The sequence below is a fragment of the Hemitrygon akajei genome, chromosome 23 (genome assembly GCF_048418815.1).
Source record: "Hemitrygon akajei chromosome 23, sHemAka1.3, whole genome shotgun sequence".
NCBI lineage: Eukaryota > Metazoa > Chordata > Chondrichthyes > Myliobatiformes > Dasyatidae > Hemitrygon > Hemitrygon akajei.
In genome coordinates this window covers 62,132,153-62,152,384 of record NC_133146.1, presented here as the reverse complement: position 1 = coordinate 62,152,384, position 20,232 = coordinate 62,132,153, and positions in this window count along the sequence as shown.

Here is a 20,232-nt window from a genome sequence, read left to right as displayed (position 1 = left end):
ATGAGGTTGGAGGAGACATTGGATGAACGACAAATCTGGGAGGGTTTACAAGACATTACTTCCTACAAAGCAAAGTCCAATAGCATGAATGGCAGCGATGCTTCACTATCAGATGAACTAAACACCTTCTATGCCAATTTTGAAAGGGAGAATATAACTACAGCGGTGAAGATCCCTGCTGCACCTGATGACTCTGTGATCTCTGTCTCAGAGGCCAATGTTAGGCTGTCTTTAAAGAGGGTGAGCCCTCACAAGGTAGAAGGTTCCAATGGAGTACCTGGTAGGGCTCTGAAAACCTGTGCCAACCAATTGGCAGGAGTAACCAAGGACATTTTCAATCTTTCACTACTGTGGGCAGAAGTTCCCACTTGCTTCAAAAAGGCAACAATTACACCAGTGCCTAAGAAGAATAATGTGAGCTGCCTTAATGACTATCAGCCCGTGGCACCCACATCTACGGTGATGAAATGATTTGGGAGGTTGGTCATGACTAAACTGAACTGCCTCAGCAAGGACCCGGACCCATTGCAATTTGCCTTTCACCACAATAGGTCAACAGCAGATGCAATCTCAATGGCTCTTCACACAACCACCTGGACAATACAAACACCTATGTCAGGATGCTGTTCATCGACTATAGCTCAGCATTTAACACCATCATTCCCACAATCCTGATAGAGAAGTTACAGAACCTAGGCCTCTGTACCTCTCTCTGCAATTGGATCCTTGACTTCCTAAGCAGATTGGTGATAACATCCCCTCCTCGCTGATGATATACACTAATGCAGCTCAGGGGTATGTGCTTCGCCCACTGCTCTACTCTCTGTATACCCATGACTGTGTGGCTAGGCATAGCTCAAATACCATCTATGAATTTGCTGATGATACAACCGTTGTTGGTAGAATCCCTGCTGGAGCCAAGAGGGCGTACAGGAGTGAGATATGCCAACTAGTGGAGTGGTGTTACAGCAACAACCTTGCACTTAATGTCAGTAAGACGAAAGAGCTGATTGTGGACTTCAGGAAGGATGAGACGAAGGAACACATTCTAATCCTCATAGAGGGATCAGAAGTGGAAAGAGTGAGCAGTTTCAAGTTACTGGGTGTCAAGATCTCTGAGGATCTAACATATCATTGCAGTTATAAAAAAGGCAAGACAGCCACTATACTTCATTAGGAGTTTGAAGAGATTTGGAATGTAAACAAATACACTCAAAAACATCTATAAATGTACTGTGGAGAGCATTCTGACAGGTTGCATCACTGTCAGGTATGGGGGGAGGGTGCTACTGTGCAGGACCGAAAGAAGCTACAGAAGGTAGTATATTTAGTCAGCTCCATCTTGGGTACTTACCTACGAAGTACCCAGGACATTTTCAAGGAGCGGTGTCTCAGAAAGGCAGCATCCATTATTAAGGACCTCCAGCACCCAGGGCGTGCCCTTTTCTTACTGTTACCACCAGGTAGGAGATACAGAAGTCTGACAGCAGACACTCAGCGATTCAGGAACAGCTTCTTCCCCTCTGCCATCTGATTCCTAAATGGACATTGCACCCATAAACACTATGTCACTCTTTTAATATATATTATTTCTGTTTTTGCACAATTTTTAATCTATTCAATATACATTACTGTAATTGATATTTATTTATTTATTTTCTTCTGTATTATATATTCCATTGAACAGCTGCTGCTAAGTTAACAAATTTCACAACACATACTGGTGATAATAAACCTGATTCTGATTCTGATTTTGAAATTAAAACATGAAGCAATGTAAGTAATGCTTCATCAGGGACTGGGAAATCAACTTGAACTCAGAATCTGTCCCATTGCAATATTTCCCTGCTTTTTGCTATTTTATTCTGGTAGTTCTTATAGGGCCAGAGCTACCATCTATCCTTTATAAGCTAAATGTAAATGCTTGTTTTGTTACTAGTTGCTGAAGTGGAGTTTCGTATAAACTATTGCTCTTGACCATGAGTCCCGCATTTCAGAAAAGAGGTGGAACTTTTCTGACAGATTATAAATATTTGCAATTCTCTAACCTAAGCAGTTGGAATGGTGACTCTGTATTTTCTCTGTACTTAAAAAAATTCATATCTTCAATTTATTGTCATATGCTCAAGTACATTAATGCACAGGTGCAATGAGAAACTTACTTGCAGCAGAATCACAAGGGTGCTATTGTTATACAAAAGGGATCATCTGTTATTGAATCATGTTACATTCTGAAAAATGGAAGCTTAGCAGCTTGACTCGATTAGTATTTGATTTAAAATGAATTGTAATAATTCAACAGACAACTCAAAATTATGCTAAGAAATTATCATGTTGGGAAGTTGTTGATAATGAAAATCTTTCTTACATTTACATCCTTCACATGCATAATAAAAGTGCCTCAAAGAACTATGACCACTGTTTAGAAATATGGTGGTAACCATTTTTCATGCCCTAAGATCTGACACCCAGCAGTGATCTGATGGATAATTCATTTTTTTAAAAAGTGGTTTGGGAATTAGGAGAGTTCTTTCCTTTTTTTAAAAAACTTTTACCATTGAATTTTAAATATATTACTAAATGAGGTTTGCAATTATGACTCAAGCAAAGGAAGGCACTTATGATAATACAACATTTTATTGGTACTGGATTACGTTGTTAATGTAATTAAAAATGTGTAATCTCGGTTTGTGTATTTGTGCTGCTAAAAATGCTTCAAATCCCCATCTAAATATTGGACAAGATGAAAATGGCTGCTTACTACATAACACCAGTTCCCAAAGTAGTTTATTAATTACACTTGAAGGTTTACATAATCATAAACACAAGGGATTCTGTGGATGTTGGAAATCTTAAGCAAGACACACAAAATACCGGAGGAACTCAAAAGTCAGGCAGTAGCTATGGAGGGGGAAAACAGTCAAAATGTCAACTGACTTATTGAGTTCCTCCAGCCTTTTGCGTGTGTTGCTCAAGGTTTGCATAATGTTTTCTTTCAGGCTACAGGCCATGCATTACTGAACAAAACAATGTATGTTTTACTCCAAATGTAGTGCAGTAATAAATGATGCTGTATAAAAGTACAAATATTATAGTTACACCTATATGGATCTATTTTCATTCTTCCAAAAATGTGATATAAATTTGTTTTTAAAACAATGTATTTTATATAGGTTTTATTTAAACTTTTAGCTTTAATTCACTGTATATCTTGGATATAAAGATATTGTGATTTGATCTCGTGGACTTGGATATAGTCATCACTATATGAGTGACTGAATGATTATGATGGGGATCTGGTAACTTTTTTGTTGCAGAAGATAAACTCAATGTTTCTGGCATTGGGGGAAATCATTTTTGGTGTGATGAACAACACATTATTTACAATAGAATTTAAATCTGAATTTTCAATAGAATCCACAGAAAAGGATCACTCATATGCCATGCAAGCTGTGAAATATCAATGGTTCCTACACCTGACACTTAGCTACAGGTGCTGTTGATGACTACCATCTAAAAGCTTGCCTGGCCTCATACTTTTATTGTTCATTTTCAACTAAGTCATTTTAGCTCCTCAAGCCACAGGCATAAGTTGCAGAATAAGCAATCTTCAGTTCTCTGTTCATCCTTAAAGTGGTTATTTGGTGTATTTTTGAAGGAAAAGATTTTCTACAATGATTGAATAAAAAATTCTGTGTGGAGGAGTCAAGCCATACTGTTCATGTGGTTGCTATTAGGGCCTTTGATGTTTGATGGCTGTATGTGTCTCACCAATGAGCTTTCAGCCTGGTAAGAATTCAGTGCACAGTCAGGTTTAACACAAAATATATTAGATACCATTATTACTGAATCACAAAAATCTTAAAACATTCTGCCTACACATTTAACACATTCATCACCAAATTGTCAGAACAACTTTGATAAAGTGTTGAAAATTTAAACTTTGTATGTTTTTAAAATCATTATTATAGATAAAATTGCTTTTGACATAAGCACTGCATTTAATAACAGAACCATACTTTTAAATAAAACTAAGGCATCTAATACATTATGAACTATTTTAGTAAAAACAAATTAAAGTTTTTTTGATACTTTTAATGAGACTCATTTTGATGATCTTTTATGTAATCACATCAACTGAGTTTATTAATGTATATAGATCAGCTCTTGTTAATATAAAAACCATACAAGTAAGTGATTTGCAAAAAAAAAATGTAGCGATAGTGGTTGGAATAGGAATTATGTGATGGTTTCATAATCAATTTTGGTAAACATTCCCAAAACCTATGGGCCAAAAAACTGAATGATGCCTAGGAAGGTGAATTATTAAGATGATGTTGGCATCACTTATTTCAAGAGTCTAGAGCTGTCAAAGTCTGTAGTGCATGAGATCCAAAGATCTTACATGCCCAGAGCCATGACTTTAAGACCAAGCTTGCAGAGGAAGTCCGATAATTCTTAGTTTTAAATCTGGGATTGCTGATGAGGTGGGGTGGGAAGTGGATTGATGGATGAATTAGCTTCAGGGGTGAAAGGGTGTGTCATCACTCAGTGGGATAGGAGAAGGACACTGAGACCTTGAATGAGGATTATGATAAGGATGAGGTAATTGTTGAAAGTCAGATCGCTGAGGATGATCAAGCAGCAGATCATTTTGCTGGAAGAGGGGGCTTGTTAAGTGGGGCAATAGGTTGGAGTTATGACCAACCTAGTCTAAGTGAGAGTCATGAGGAACAAAATTCATTTGCTTAAAATCAACCTGCAAGAGGTAGGTGGATTTTATGCTCCACCAGCTCCAGACTTTATGGCAAAGTGCTGATATTGCAAAGCTCTATCCTGCACGCAAAGCCTGCACCATCTACTGGACATATGTACATGGTTCAGAATCTTGGAGGTGCTGTTTAGTCATATGTGGCATAGTGTTCAATGCTTCTGCATGTGTCCAGGTTCCTCTTTATCTTAGTACATTAGATGCATGGAGGACCGAGAAGGAAGATCACAAATTTTGCAGTATGTCTGCAATTTTGCTATGACATTGACTCTATTAAAATTGAATCTCTTAGTTCAAGAATGTGCTGTTGTGCAATCACATTTCTAAGCCAAACCACTTTCATATATATGTTTTTATTAAATTTCTGCCATGCCTCAGAAAACGTTCAACCACTTATTTCTTTATTATTCCTTTTGCTATATCTTACCAACTCCTAGTCTCTAATCTGTATCATTGTACCTATGGTGCCTTTTTGTTTGGGGCGTGTTGAACTAGCCAAATTTAACCATTGATCTTTATTAATGATAGGCAAATTGCCTTTTACTTGTAAAGCACATGCCTGCCAGATGTTGAACTTTCTTCTGGCAAACTGCCTGCTCAATTTTTGTTTTCCACATAAAAAATTACAGAATGCCAGGTGTTGCTGCAGAAAAATATAGATTGTATGCTAAAGTGAACTCTTCATGTCGTTAAGGCTTATGGAAGTGCACTGACAAAAATATAATTTAATTTCTTGCGGTTTTAAACCGAATATTTTGTTTCAAACATGAGAAAATCTGCAGATGTTGGAAATCCCACGCATCACAAAATGTTGGTGAAACTCAGCATGTGAGACATCATCTATAGAAATCAATAAACAGTTGATATTTTGGGCTGAGACTCTTCTTTAAGACAAATGTTTTATTTGTTTTGAAATGGTTCAGTAAATGGAGCAGTGGATGATGGGTGGTTGATGGCTAGAGTCCATGGTCACCCATTCTGGTTGCAAACGTGCATCAAGATTTATTAAGATCTGGCATGATTTAGAATTAGTATGTGAACTGCAGAGCACCAAGTGTACTGACAATAGAATAAGTTAGTGGCAGGAATGTTTTGATGGGGTGGGGGGGAGGAGAACTTCTGGGCAGCAAACATCCAGATTAATTTTTGGTACTCCAGAGTAACACACAGGTTATTTGACTATTTATTTTTGAGAGTATAGACTTTTTCCATCCCTGCAGAACTACTGTATGTGAAGCCTGCATTATTTTGGCTCCAACCAGTTTGCATATAAAATGACATGAGGTTGAAGTTCCATCCACAGTATTCTAATTACCTATAACCAGGGATGGGGGGTGGGGTGTATTTTGCACATCTTCAGATGCCAAATGTGCAAGCTCATCGTGGGCAGTATTTTGGTAAAGAAATCAAGTGCTTGAAGTCAACAGTAAAAATAGGGTACTGGCAGGAATATAGAGGAGAAATAAAATTAGAGGTTTGAGGCCTCCCTGAATGGATTTCAAGAAGTGCTTGTTTCGGGGGTTAAAAAACATTATTAATTTAAAACAAAAATTGACATCAAAGCTCAAATGGAAAGTGAATAGAGCAAATTTATAATTTCCCCAGAATCACTGGCTACCTTCGACTCTGCAGCACTCGCATCATCCAGATCATTCTTCCTCTGAGACCTCACCCTCATGCGCTTCAGTGTGGCAAAGTGCACAATTGTGCTATCTCATTACAGTCAGCAATTATACACTGGCTTGAATGCTTGTGAAGCCACAGCCCTCAGGCTGACTGTAAGTAGGTGGGTGCATTCAGAAATTGTAATAATGTGGATTCCAATTAGTTGGGATATATCGGACCCAATTCATTTTGGCCTAATTAGATGGTGCCCCAAATAGCCAAAGTTTCAAGGCAAAAGTTTAAAAGAGGCAAAAATATAAGACAAATTAATGTTAATTGAGGAACAAAGTATGTGCTTAAATGAAATACAGAAAAACTAGAACAATATCAGTACTACTGGAGGTTATCATATCTGTCAATGACAGGAAACTTGTGCGGGTGAGTTTTTAATGTGGAATTTGTACTCTATTGACCTTGGAAGTCTAGGTCCAGTAGTATAAGTAGTTGTCATAACTGGGGCTTCCTTGGTTGCACTGAATGACCATGACTAATTCTGTACCTCGTCATACCCTTCACTCTCCATGGAGCATTGCAGAATCACTTTCCTAGCCATTGGATTTCACTGTAGATCTACCCAGTCTACAGGAGCTGACTTAGTATGCTAGGACAGAATGTCCCTGTCTCAACAGGGTATGAGATCTGCCAGCTACTCTGACCTGGTTTAGAATGCCTGTAAAGCAGCTTACCAAGGTGTGAACACTGTCACTTGCAAACAGCTACTTGGAACCACAAGTAAGAGTGTCTAATGACCACACAAGCATATATGACTGACGCTAGTTAGAAACTAGTCAGCATCAGTCTCCTGACCCAATTAAATAGTATAGTGTCCCAAACAAAAGAAGGGATTTCTGACTATTTTCTCAATTTTTGTTCTTTAAGAGTTGTTGCAAATAAGTGGTTGTTCCAATCAATAGCCCAATTAACCAGACCCAGTACATCAAATTTCAAAGTAAATTTATTATCAGAGTGCATATATGTCACCATAAATAGCCTTGAGGTTCATTTTCTTTTGGGGATACTCAATAACTCTATTGAATAATAACCATAACAAAACTAGTGAAAGACTGCACTAAATTGGGTGTTCAACCAGAGTGCAGAAGACAACAAATTGCGAATTCAAAAAGAGAAATAATAATAAATAACTAAGCAATAAATATTGATAACATGAGATAGTGTCCTTGAAAGTAAGTTCATTGGTTGTGAGAACATTTCAATGATTGTACAAGTGAAGTTATTTCCTTTGTTTCAAGAGCCTGGTGTTTAAGGGGTAATAACTGTTCCTAAACCTGGTGGTGCGAGTCCTGAGGCTCCTGTACCCTCTTCTTGATGGCAGCAGAGAGAAGAGAGCATGTCCTGTGTAGTGGGGGGTCCTTGATGATGAGTGCTACCTTCCTGTGACAGTGTCTTATGTAGATGTGCTCTATGGTGGGGAGGGCTTTACTTGTGATGACTAGACCAAATCCACAACATTTTGTAATATTTTCAGTTCAAAAAAAATACATTGTATTTGGAAAATAAAGGTATTTGGTAATTGGATGAGTAGGTACTTCATATACTGAGATGCAAGATGCATTTGTTTGCATGCTGGGAATTTAATGTACAGAGTTGTAGAATAACCTTTGCAAGTAAAAACAACTTCATAAAATGGATGTGTGCACACCTTGCTAGGTTTCTTTTTTTTTTTTTTTAAACTTTTTTTATTGTTTTCAAATAGTTACAAAATAAAAGTGTATGAGAAAAAAAAAATGTTACCCAGCCCCCCTCCCCTTAACCCCTCCCCCCTAACATCCCTAAAAAAAAAGAAAGAGAAAAAAAAAAAAGGAATGCCTGGATATTGGAAGATCCCCACACGCTCCACGGAGTTCGTAATAACTTTGGTGTATGCATTTATTTCTTTCCCCAAGTAACCAATTATTTCATCTTCGGAGCACCTATATATTTAATCCTGTCTTTTGTAAATAAGGGCGCCAAATTTTCAAAAATGTTTCATATTTATCTCTTAAATTGTAAGTGATTTTTTCAAGTGGAATACAGCCATAAATTTCGTTCTTCCAACGATCTATACTTAGATATGTATCCGATTTCCAAGTCACTGCAATAGCTTTTTTGGCTACTGCCAATGCAATTTTTATAAATTCTTTCTGATGGTTTCTTAATCTGTGTTGCAAGTAAATGTTAAACAAAATGTGTTAATGATTTTTCACTTCAAACCTTCATTATCAGTTCTGATCATGTTGGAAACAAAGTGAGCTTCACTAATAACTAGTCGCAACCTGCTGAGTTCACTCCAGCACACTTAAGAGTAGCCCAATAGACCCTATTCTCTCGCCTAACAATTAGTTGGACAAATGGATGATTTTCAGTGAAATCACTGAGCTGAGCGCTACAAAAACCTGACCCATAGTATCTGCCAGTATCAGCAATGGCAGGGGGAATCCAATGGACATAATGGCAGTAGGCTTACATAATTTTTGCCATGTGCTACTTGTATACGTATACAAATAATACGAACATAATGGACAGCCTACTTTTAGTTCTTGTTACATTAGGATCTATCTATGATGTTTATCTAATTGTAAATAAAAATAATTAGAAGGGTAAAACTCAGTCAACCCCTGATGAAATTGTGCTATACTTGAACCCTGTCTAACTGGTAGGAATTGAGTACCATGTATATATCCTGAGTGTCTTACCTGATTTCATGAGCACTCTGCTGGAGCACAGGAAGGAGGAACGTCTCAAGCTTCAGAGAAGAAGATACTGGTGCAAGACTAGGTTAGTACTTCAGTGGAGAATGCAGGTAAATCCCAACAGTCATGCTAGTGTCTAAGTGAAAGGTTTATTACCTCTGCTTGTGGAGATGGGTTGGAAATTTAAAATTGACACAAAGAAAATAGGGAAAGAAATTACTAGTTTTCCATTCCTTAGTCCATGATTTACCTTATGATATAATTTAAAATCTGTAACAGCCGCAGAAGAAATAAAATTGAGCAGAGGAGGATTTAGGGTTACGGAGATAAAATCCACAATCTCTTTCAGCACAGGTGCACCACAAGGCTGTGTGTTTAGCTCCCTGCTCTTCTCACCATATACATATGACTGAGGCTAAGCACAGTTCCAGTGCCATGTTTAAGTTTGCTGATGACACCATGGTCATAGGCCGAAACAAAGGTGGTGATGAATCAACATATAGGAGGGAGATTGAAAATCTGTCTGAGAGGAATCACAGCAACACTCTCTCACTCAATGTCAGCAAAACCAAAGATATGATTATTGAATTCAGGGGGAGGAAACCAGAGGTCCACGAGCCAGACAACATCAAGGGATCAGAGGTGGAGACAGTCAGCGATTTTAACTTCCTTGGTGTTATTATTTCAGAGGATCTGTCCTGAGTCCAGCACATAGGTGTCATGAAGAAAGCACAGCAATGCCTCTGCTTTCTTAAAAGACTGTAAGACTTTGGCATGTTATCTAAAACTTTTACAAACTTCTATGGGTGTGTGGTGGAGAGTATATTGACAGGCTGCATCACAGCCTGGTATGGAAACGCCAATATCCTTGTATGGTAAAGCCTACTAACAGTAGTAGATATGACCTTGTCCACATAGGTAAAGTCCTCCCTAATGCTAAACACATCTACATGGAGTGCTGCCACAGGAAAGCAGCATCCATCATCAAGGGCCTCCACCATCCAGGCATGCTCTCTTCTCTTTGCTGAAAATCAGGAAGAAGGTGCTGGAGCCTCAGGATTCACACCATCAGTTTTTATCCCTTAATCATCAGGCTCTTGAACCAGAACGGCTAGCTTCACTTACCCCATCACTGAGTTGTTCCCACAACCTATGGACTCACCTTCAAAGACTCTTCATCTCACGTTCTTAATATCTATTGTGTGTGTATGTATGTATTTATTTATTTATTATTTCCCTTTTTTCCTTGTTTTCTTTTATATTTGCAGAGTTTGGGGGTAAAACATTTTGGCTGATTGCCACCTTTTTCATCCCCTTACGCAATGGTCAGCATGGTGCAGAAGCTAGACATTTATTTGAGGTACCAAAGTGGCAAACTAAAACAGACATCCTCAAATCAATGCATATAAAAATGGCCTTAGATGATACTGCAGGCATAATGCCAATAATGTTGCTCAAAATGAAATATCCTTTTCTCATCCAGTGTGCTAACATATTCTGTACATTCCAAAGGTTTTGTATACATACATCAAAAACAAGAGGGTAGCTAGGGAAAGAATAGAACTACCCAAGAACAATTTAAGCCTGGAACAGAGGATGTGGGTGAGGTACTAAATGCGTAAAAATGGATCTAGTGCTTTCCCAGCATATATGATGAATAAACTTTTCTAGGGCTTCAAGCCAGTTGCAGGTATCGATTATAACCAACATTTTGATGACAAACTCTGCCATCCCTGAAAAAGAGGGCAGAATTTGTCACCAAAACATTGGTTATAGTCGATATCTGTACCCAGCTTCAAGCCCAAGAAGAGTTTATTTGTACTAAATGAGTACTTTGCATCAATATTCACTAAGCAGAAAAACATGGAGGAAAGTGAAAGTGCGGGTTCAGATCAAGAAGGAAGTGGTGTTGGATCTATTGAAGAACATGAAGCTGAATAAATCCCCAGGGCCTCATGGAATTTATTGTAAGATATTGAGAGAGGCAAGAGAGGAGATTGCTGGGATCTTGACAAAGATCTTTGTATCCTCTCTAGCCATGTGAGATTAGCTAATTTTGTTGTTTTTTTAAGGATGGCATAGGGATAATACAGGAAATTATAGGCCAGTGGGCCTCACATCATTGGTAGGGAAGTTATTGGAAATAATTCTTTATAACAGAATTTACTCACATTTGGAAAAGCATGGGCTTATTAGGGATGGTCAGCATAGCTTTGTGCAAGGTTGGTCATGCCCTATGAACTTGCTTGGGTTTTACAAGGAGGTGATTGCTGAGGATAGAGCAATGGATGTTGTCCACATGGACTTTAATAAGGCATTCAACAAGGTCCTTCATGGTAGATTGATCCAGAAGATTTAGATGTATGAGATCCATGATGAATTGGAACATTGGGTTATAGAAGACAAAGGTCAGTAGTGGAGTGGTGCTATTTTGATTGGAGGCCTGTGACCAGTGGTGTTCTGCGTGGGAGAAAAATATAGTATGGCTGATTAGTAAGTTGTTACCAATTGTAACAACTCAAAAATTGTTAAAATTGTATGATAGGGAAGAATATTGTCAGATAATACAGCAGGATATACTTGAGATCAGCTGGAGATATAAACAGAGAAATGGCAGATGGAATTTCATCTAGGCAAATGTGAGGTGTTGCACTTTGGGAGGTCCATTGTACGAATAGTGTACAGTAAATGGCAGGACCCCTGAGAGCATTGATGTGCAGAAGGATCTTGTTGTCCAAGTCTGTGGATAACTGCACAAGTATGTAGGGCATTAAAATAGATACAAGGGATACTTGTCTGCACTGGTCAGAGCACTGAGCACAAGTGTCAGGAAGTCTTGCTGCATTTAAAAATTAGGGTGAGCTTCTTTTGAGGTATTGTGTCCAGTTTTGGTCAGAAAGGACGTGAAGGATTTAGAGAGAGAGGACGCAGAATAGGTTCACTAATGCTGCCTGGATTAGGAAGGCTTAAGTGTAAGGGGGAGGGGGGATGTTGGACAAACTTGGATTGTTTTCTCTGGGGCATCAGAGGCTGAATTCCATGCAGATGTCACCGGAGAACAGGACTGAGCACACCAACGTTATGGAGCTGCAGGAATAGGACCTTTTTAAATAAAGCATTTTCCATTTTTATAATGTTATGTATGGATCAATAGTTAAAGATGCATAATTACTCAATGTCAAAACTTGACCATTTTCTTAAGTAAACTTCAGCAAGAATAATCAACGGCTTTATCTTTTATAAAATGCTATATCTTTGCTCCTTATACATTATAAATGTCAAAAAGCAGGCAGCTCCATCTGTCTGTTTTCTGTTGAATATGTCCAGAGGTTGGCATGTAGCACATTTGGCAAGATTCACAAACTTCAATAAGAGAGCAAAGAGATGATTTAATCTCTTCCCAGCCTACTTCTAGTTTAATGAAGCAGTAGCCATGAGCCAAACAAGCTACATCATTTGCTCTGAAAGAAGTGTGAAAATTATCCCAGTGGATTCACTGAGAAAAGGAGAAATTCATTTCTGATTCAGTATTTACAAGGCTGTCACCAGTTTAAGCAAAAGAAACTGAAATAACAGTGGCTTTGGGTCTCAGCAATTGGGAGAGCTCCTGCTTCGCCAGGATGTTTATGGAGTTTCTTTTATCAGAAGTCAGAGCTGAGAACAAGATCATTGTGAAGATACAGAAGGAAGCCCAGTAAATGTATATTGTGTGGAAAGAACCTCAATGACATAATAAATGTAGATTATTTCACTACTGGCAGATGACAAGCTAACACTCGAGAAGCTGAGCACTGTAATCAACCAGTAAGAGACAGCACACTCCAATGCAAGGGTTATAGACCAGTCCAGTTTGAATGAAACTCCGATGAGCTACTACCAACATGTCACCTGTAGAACCAAGGGTGCCACACACTTGATCACTATTACATCAACATCAAGAACACTTACTGTGCCATTCCATTCTTGCATTTTGTCAAGCCTGGTCACCTGACTGTATTTCTACTGTTGGCATATGGGCAGAGACTGAGGACTGCAGCACCGGTGGAGAGGACTGCAAAGGTAAGGTCAAGGGAGGGCTGGAGTGCTTACAGGACTGCCTTGAATTGGTGGACTGGACCATAGCTGGGGATTCATCTTTTAATTTGAATGAATATGGTACAGTTGTCACTGACTTCATCAAGACCTGCTTGGATGAGTGTGTGCCTTTGAAAATAACTGAAAGTATCCAAACAGGAAGCTTTGGAGGAACCAGGAGGTTCATTGTCTGATGAAGGCTGGGCATGTTACATTCAAAAACTGATAATCCAGTTCACTACAAGAAGTCCACGTGATTGGTTGATGGGGTATTTGCATTAATAAGCAGGTGTACCTAATAATGTGGTCACTAAGTGCAGAAAGTCATGTCATGCAAACTCTGCCACAGTTGTCAGGAATCCAGTTATGCATATAATTCATACGGAATTGCCCTTTGCACTTACAAAAGGTTGTTGTCTGCCAGTCTTGTGGTAGCAACTCAATGTATAGAAGTATGCAGTCATGGTCAAGAGGTTCAGTTGTTGTTCAAAGCAAACATAAGAATGGGGAAGAAGTGTGATATAAGTGACTTTGATTATGGAAGGATGTTGGTGGCAGAAGGGATAGAAACATAGAAAATAGGTGCAGGAATAGGCTGTTCGGCCCTTCGAGCCTGCACTGCCATTTAGTATGATCATGGCTGATCATCCAACTCAGAACCCTGTACCTGCTTTCTCTCCATACCCCCTGGTCCCTTTAGCCACAAGGGCCATATCTAACTTCCTCTTAAATATAGCCAATGAACCGGTCTCAACTGTTTCCTGTGGCCGAGAATTCCACAGATTCACCACTCTCTGTGTGAAGAAGTTTTTCCTCATCTCGGTCCTAAAAGGCTTCCCCTTTATCCTTAAACTGTGACCCCTCATTCTGGACTTCCCAACATCGGAAACAATCTTCCTGCATCTAGCCTGTCCAATCCCTTTAGAATTTTATACATTTCAATAAGATCCCCCCCTCAATCTTCTAAATTCCAGTGAGTATAAGCCTAGTTGATCCAATCTTTCTTCATATGAAAGTCCTGCCATCCCAGGAATCAATCTGGTGAACCTTCTTTGTACTCCTTCTATGGCAAGAATGTCTTTCCTCAGATTAGGGGACCAAAACTGCACACAATATTCTAGGTGCGGTCTCACCAAGGCCTTGTACAACTGCAGTAGAACCTCCCTGCTCCTGTACTCAAATCCTTTTGCTATGAATGCCAACATACTAATTGCCTTTTTCACCGCCTGTGTACCTGCATGCCCACCTTCAATGACTGGTGTACAATGACACCCAGGTCTCGTTGCATCTCCCCTTTTCCTAATTGGCCACCGTTCAGATAATAATCTGTTTTCCTGTTCTTGCAACCAAAGTGGATAACCTCACATTTATCCACATTAAATTGCATCTGCCATGAATTTGCCCACTCACCTAACCTATCCAAGTCACCCTGCATCCTCTTAGCATCCTCCTCACAGCTAACACCGCCGCCCAGCTTCGTGTCATCCGCAAACTTGGAGATGCTGCATTTATTTCCCTGGTCTAAATCATTAATATATATTGTCAACAACTGTGGTCCCAGCACTGAGCCTTGCAGTACCCCACTAGTCACTGCCTGCCATTCTGAAAAGGTCCCATTTACTCCCTCTCTTTGCTTCCTGTCTGCCAACCAATTCTCTATTCACATCAATACCATACCCCAATACCGTGTGCTTTAAGTTTGTACACTAATCTCCTGTGTGGGACCTTGTCAAAAGCCTTTTGAAAATCTCAATATACCACATCCACTGGCTCTCCCTATCCACTCTACTAGTTACATCTTCAAAAAATTCTGTAAGATTCGTCAGACATGATTTTCCCTTCACAAATCCATGCTGACTTTGTCCAATGATTTCACCTCTTTCCAAATGTGCTGTTATCACATCTTTGATAACCGACTCTAGCATTTTCCCCACCACCGATGTCAGACTAACCGGTCTATAATTCCCCGGTTTCTCTCTCCCTCCTTTTTTAAAAAGTGGGGTTATATTAGCCACCCTGCAATCCTCAGGAACTAATCCAGAATCTAAGGAGTCTTGAAAAATTATCACTAATGCATCCACTATTTCTTGGGCTATTTCCTTAAGCACTCTGGGATTCAGAGCATCTGGCCCTGGGGATCTATCTGCCTTTAATCCCTTCAATTTACCTAACACCACTTCCCTACTAACATGTATTTCCCTCAGTTCCTCCATCTCACTAGACCCTCGGTCCCTTACTATTTCTGGAAGATTATTTATGTCCTTCTTAGTGAAGACAGAACCAAAGTAGTTATTCAATTGGTCTGCCATGTCTTTGTTCCCTATGATCAATTCACCTGTTTCTGACTGTAAAGGACCTACATATGTCTGGACCCATCTTTTTCTTTTCACATATCTACAAAAGCTTTTACAGTCAGTTTTTATGTTCCCTGCCAGCTTTCTCTCATAATCTTTTTTCCCTTTCCTAATTAAGCTCTTTGTCCTCCTCTGCTAGTCTCTGAATTTCTCCCAGTCCTCTGGTGTGCCGCTTATTTTTGCTAATTTATATGTTTCTTCTTTGGACTTGATACTATCCCTAATTTCCCTTGTCAGTCACGGGTGCACTACCTTCCCTGGTTTATTCTTTTGCCAAACTGGGATGAACAATTGTTGTAGTTCATCCATGCGATCTTTAAATGCTTGCCATTGAATATCCACCGTCAACCCTTTAAGTATCATTTGCCAGTCTATCTTAGCTAATTCACATCTCATACCTTCAAAGTGACCCTTCTTTAAGCTCAGAACCTTTGTTTCTGAATTAACTATGTCACTTTCCATCTTAATGAAAAATTCCACCATATTATGGTCACTCTTACCCAAGGGGCCTCACACGACAAGATTGCTAACAAACCCTTCCTCATTGCTCAATACCCAATCTAGAATGGCCTGCTCTCTAGTTGGTTCCTCGACATGTTGGTTCAGAAAACCAACCCTCATACATTCCAAGAAATCCTCTTCCTCAGCACCCTTAGCAATTTGGTTCACCCAATCTATATGTAGGTTGAAGTCACCCATTATAACTACTGTTCCTTTATTGCATGCATTTCTAATTTCCTGTTTAATGCCATCCCCAACCTCACTACTACTGTTAGGTGGCCTGTACACAACTCCCACCAGTGTTTTCTGCCCCGTAGTGTTATGCAGTTCTACCCATATCAATTCCACATCCTCCAGGCTAATGTCCTTCCTTTCTATTGCGTTAATCTCCTCTCTAACCAGCAATGCTACCCCACCTCCTTTTCTTTCCTGTCTATCCCTCCTGAATATTGAATATCCCTGGATGTTGAGCTCCCATCCTTGGTCACCCTGGAGCCATGTCTCTGTGATCCCAACTATATCATATTCATTAATAACTATCTGCACATTCAATTCATCCACCTTGTTACGAATGCTCCTCGCATTGACACACAAAGCCTTCAGGCTTGTTTTTACAACACTCTTAGCCCTTATACAATTATGTTGAAAAGTGGCTCTTTTTGCTTTTTACCCTGGATTTGCCTGCCTGCCACTTTTACTTTTCACCTTACTACTTTTTGCTTCTACCCTCATTTTACACCCCTCTGTCTCTCTGCACTTGTTCCTATCCCCCTGCCACATTAGTTTAAAGCCTCCTGAACAACAGTAGCAAACGCTCCCCCTAGGACATTGGTTCCAGTCCAGCCCAGGTGCAGACCATCCTGTTTATACCGGTGCCACCTCCCCCAGAACTGGTTCCAATGCTCCAGAAATTTGAATCCCTCCCCCTTGCACCATTTTTCAAGCCACGTATTCATCTGAAATATCCTCCTATTTCTACTCTGACTAGCATGTGGGACTGGTAGTAATCCAGAGATTATTACCTTTGTGGTCCTACTTTTTAGTTTATCTCCTAACTCCCTAAATTCACCTTGTAGGATCTCATCCCATTTTTTACCTATATCGTTGGTACCTATGTGCACCACGACCACTGGCTGTTCACCCTCCCATTCCAGAATGTCCTGCAGCTGCTCAGAGACATCCTTGACCCTTGCACCAGGGAGGCAACATACCATCCTGGAGTCTTGTTTACGGCCGCAGAAACGCCTATCTATTCCCTTTACAATCGAATCCCCTATCACTATAGCTCTCCCACTCCTTTTCCTTCCCTCCTGTGCTGCAGAGCCACCCATGGTGCAATGAACTCGGCTGCTGCTGCCTTCCCCTGATGAGACATCTCCCCCAACAGTATCCAAAACAGTATATCTGTTTAGGAGGGAGATGACCTCAGGGGACTCCTGCACTACCTGCCTACTGCTACGCTGTCTAGTGGCCACCCCTTCCCTTTCTGCCTGTGTAGCCTTTACCTGCGCTGTGGCCAACTCACTGAACGTGCTATTCACAACTTTCTCAGCATCGCGGATGCTCCAGTATGAATCCAATCACAGCTCCAGACGCTCAATGCAGTCTGCCAGAAGCTGCAGTTGGACACACTTCCTGCACACGTAGTCGTCAGGGACACTGGAAGTATCCCTGATTTCCCACATGCTGCAGGATGAACAAACCATGGGGCCGATCTCAGCTGCCATGACCTACCCAATACTTGCCTCAACTTTTGAAACTTTCTCCTTTGAAAGGAACTTACCCGGCCTTACCTCACTTGGAGTGAAATGGTTGAACTCACTGGGATGGTTTTCTTATCTCAGAAACTGCTCATCCCCTGGGATTTTATGCACAGCAGTCTCTAGAGTTTCTAGAGAATGGCATGAAAAACAAGAAACATCCAGTTAACAGCAGTTCTATGGGTGAAAACACTTTATTAGAGAGGTCAGTGGAGAATGGCCAGACTAATTCAAGCTGAAAGGAAGGTGACAGCAACTCAAGCATTACAACAGTGATGTGCAGAAGTCCATCTCTGAATGCACAACACATTGAACCTTGAAGTGGAGCCACTACAGCAGCAGAAGACCATGAATATCCACTCAGTGGCTGTTTTATTAGGTATGCCTGTGTGAATCTTCACAGTATCTGGTGATCCAGTGATCTCTGTCTCGGAGGCCAATGTCAAACATCCTTCAAGAGGGTGAACCCTCACTAAGCGTCAGGCCCCAATGCTGCACCTGGCAGGGGACTGAAGACCTGTGCCGACCAATTGGCTGGAGTATTAAAGGACATCTTCAACCTTCCACTGTTGTAGTTGGAAGTTACCACCTGTTTCAAAAGGTCTTCAATCATACCAGTACCCAAAAAGAGCAGGGTGAGCTGCCTCAATGACTGTCACCTGGCAGCACTCACATCTACTGTGATGAAGTGCTTTGAAGGTTTGAAAATGGAAAGAATTAATTCCTGGTGGAATGCAGCAGGCCAGGCAGTATCAATAGGAAGAAGCACTGTTGATGTTTTGGGCCGAGACCCTTCATCAGGACTAACTAACTCTTTCAGTTAGTCCTGACGAAGGGTCTCAGCCCGAAACGTCGACGGTGCTTCTTCCTAAAGATGCTGCCTGACCTGCTGCGTTCCAACAGCATTTTGTGTGTGGTTGTTTGAATTTCCAGCATCTGCAGATTTCCTCGTGTTGAAAAATTAATTCCTGCCTGAGCAAGGATCTGGACTTGCCTAAGTTTGCTTACTACCACAGCAAGTTTACAGTGGCTATCCCACTGGCTATCTAGTTAATTTAGGAGCACCTGGACAACAACAATAAATACATCAGTTTGCTGTTTATCAATTATATCTCAGTGTTGAACATCAGCATTCCCTCAGTATGAAACAACAAGATTTAAAACCTCCCTCTGCAACATGATCTTTTGCTTCCTCATTGGGAGTTCACAGTCAGTCTAGGTTGGTAATAGCAGTTCCTCCTTGCTGACAATCAACTCAGGCACACCTAAAAGATGAATGCTTAGTCCACTGTTATATTCACTCTACGATCATCACTGTGTGGTTTGGTGCAGCTCAAACATCATTTGCTGATGACACCACTGTTGTTGGCAGAATCTTAGATGGCAATGGCAAAGTGTACAGGAGTCAGAAAGACCAAAGAATTTATTGTGGACTTCACGAATTGGATGTCTGGAGAATACAAATCAGTCCTCATTGACGGTTCAGAGGTAGAAAGGGTGAGCACCTTCAAGTTCCTGGGCATCAACATTTCTGAGGATATACACATTGAGGCAACCATGAAAAAAAACATCTCAGCAGCTATATTTCATTAGGAGTTTGAGGGGATTTGGTATGTCACCAAAGACTCCTAAATTTCTACAGATGTACAATGGAGAAGATTTTGACTAGTTTTATCACTGCCTATAATGTAGACTCAGCCAGATTAGATCCATCATGGGCACAGCCTTCCCACCATTGAGGGCATTTTCAATTGGTGCATCCATTGTTAAGGACTGTCACCATATATCCTTCTTCTCAATGCTGCCTTTGGAGAGGAGGTACAGCAGCCTGAAGACCCAGACTCATCATTTTAGGAACAGCTTCTTTCACTCTACCATCAGATATCTGAAGAGTCCATGAACTCATGAACACTATCTCACTATTCCAAGCATGGAGAAAGTCTGCAGATGCTGGAAATCTAAAGCAACACAACACAAAATGCTGGAGGAACTTGGCAGGCCAGGCAGCATCCATGGAAAAGAGTAAACAGTCAATGTTTCAGGTCAAAAGTCTAATGACATTCTGAGGGTGTGCTGCACTCTCAAAAATTCCATTATATGAGATATAAGTCCCATCTGCACTGGCATGCTTAAGATCCCATTGCTTTCAGCATTTTTGAAAGGAAATTATCTGATAATTATCACATTCATCTTTATGTCTGCCATGTTTACAGTGATCACAATTCAGAAATACTTGTTGTGAAGTTTTTTGGGATGCTATGAAACAGAAACAAAAGGTGCTACATAATGCATGTCTTTTTTTCTGTCTTTTATTATTAATGAAACCCCTTTTACCGAGTGTCTCCAGAAACATGGCTTGTTAGCCCCTCACTAATACGCCAATGGACTCAGCATGAAGAAAACCACCTTATCGAATT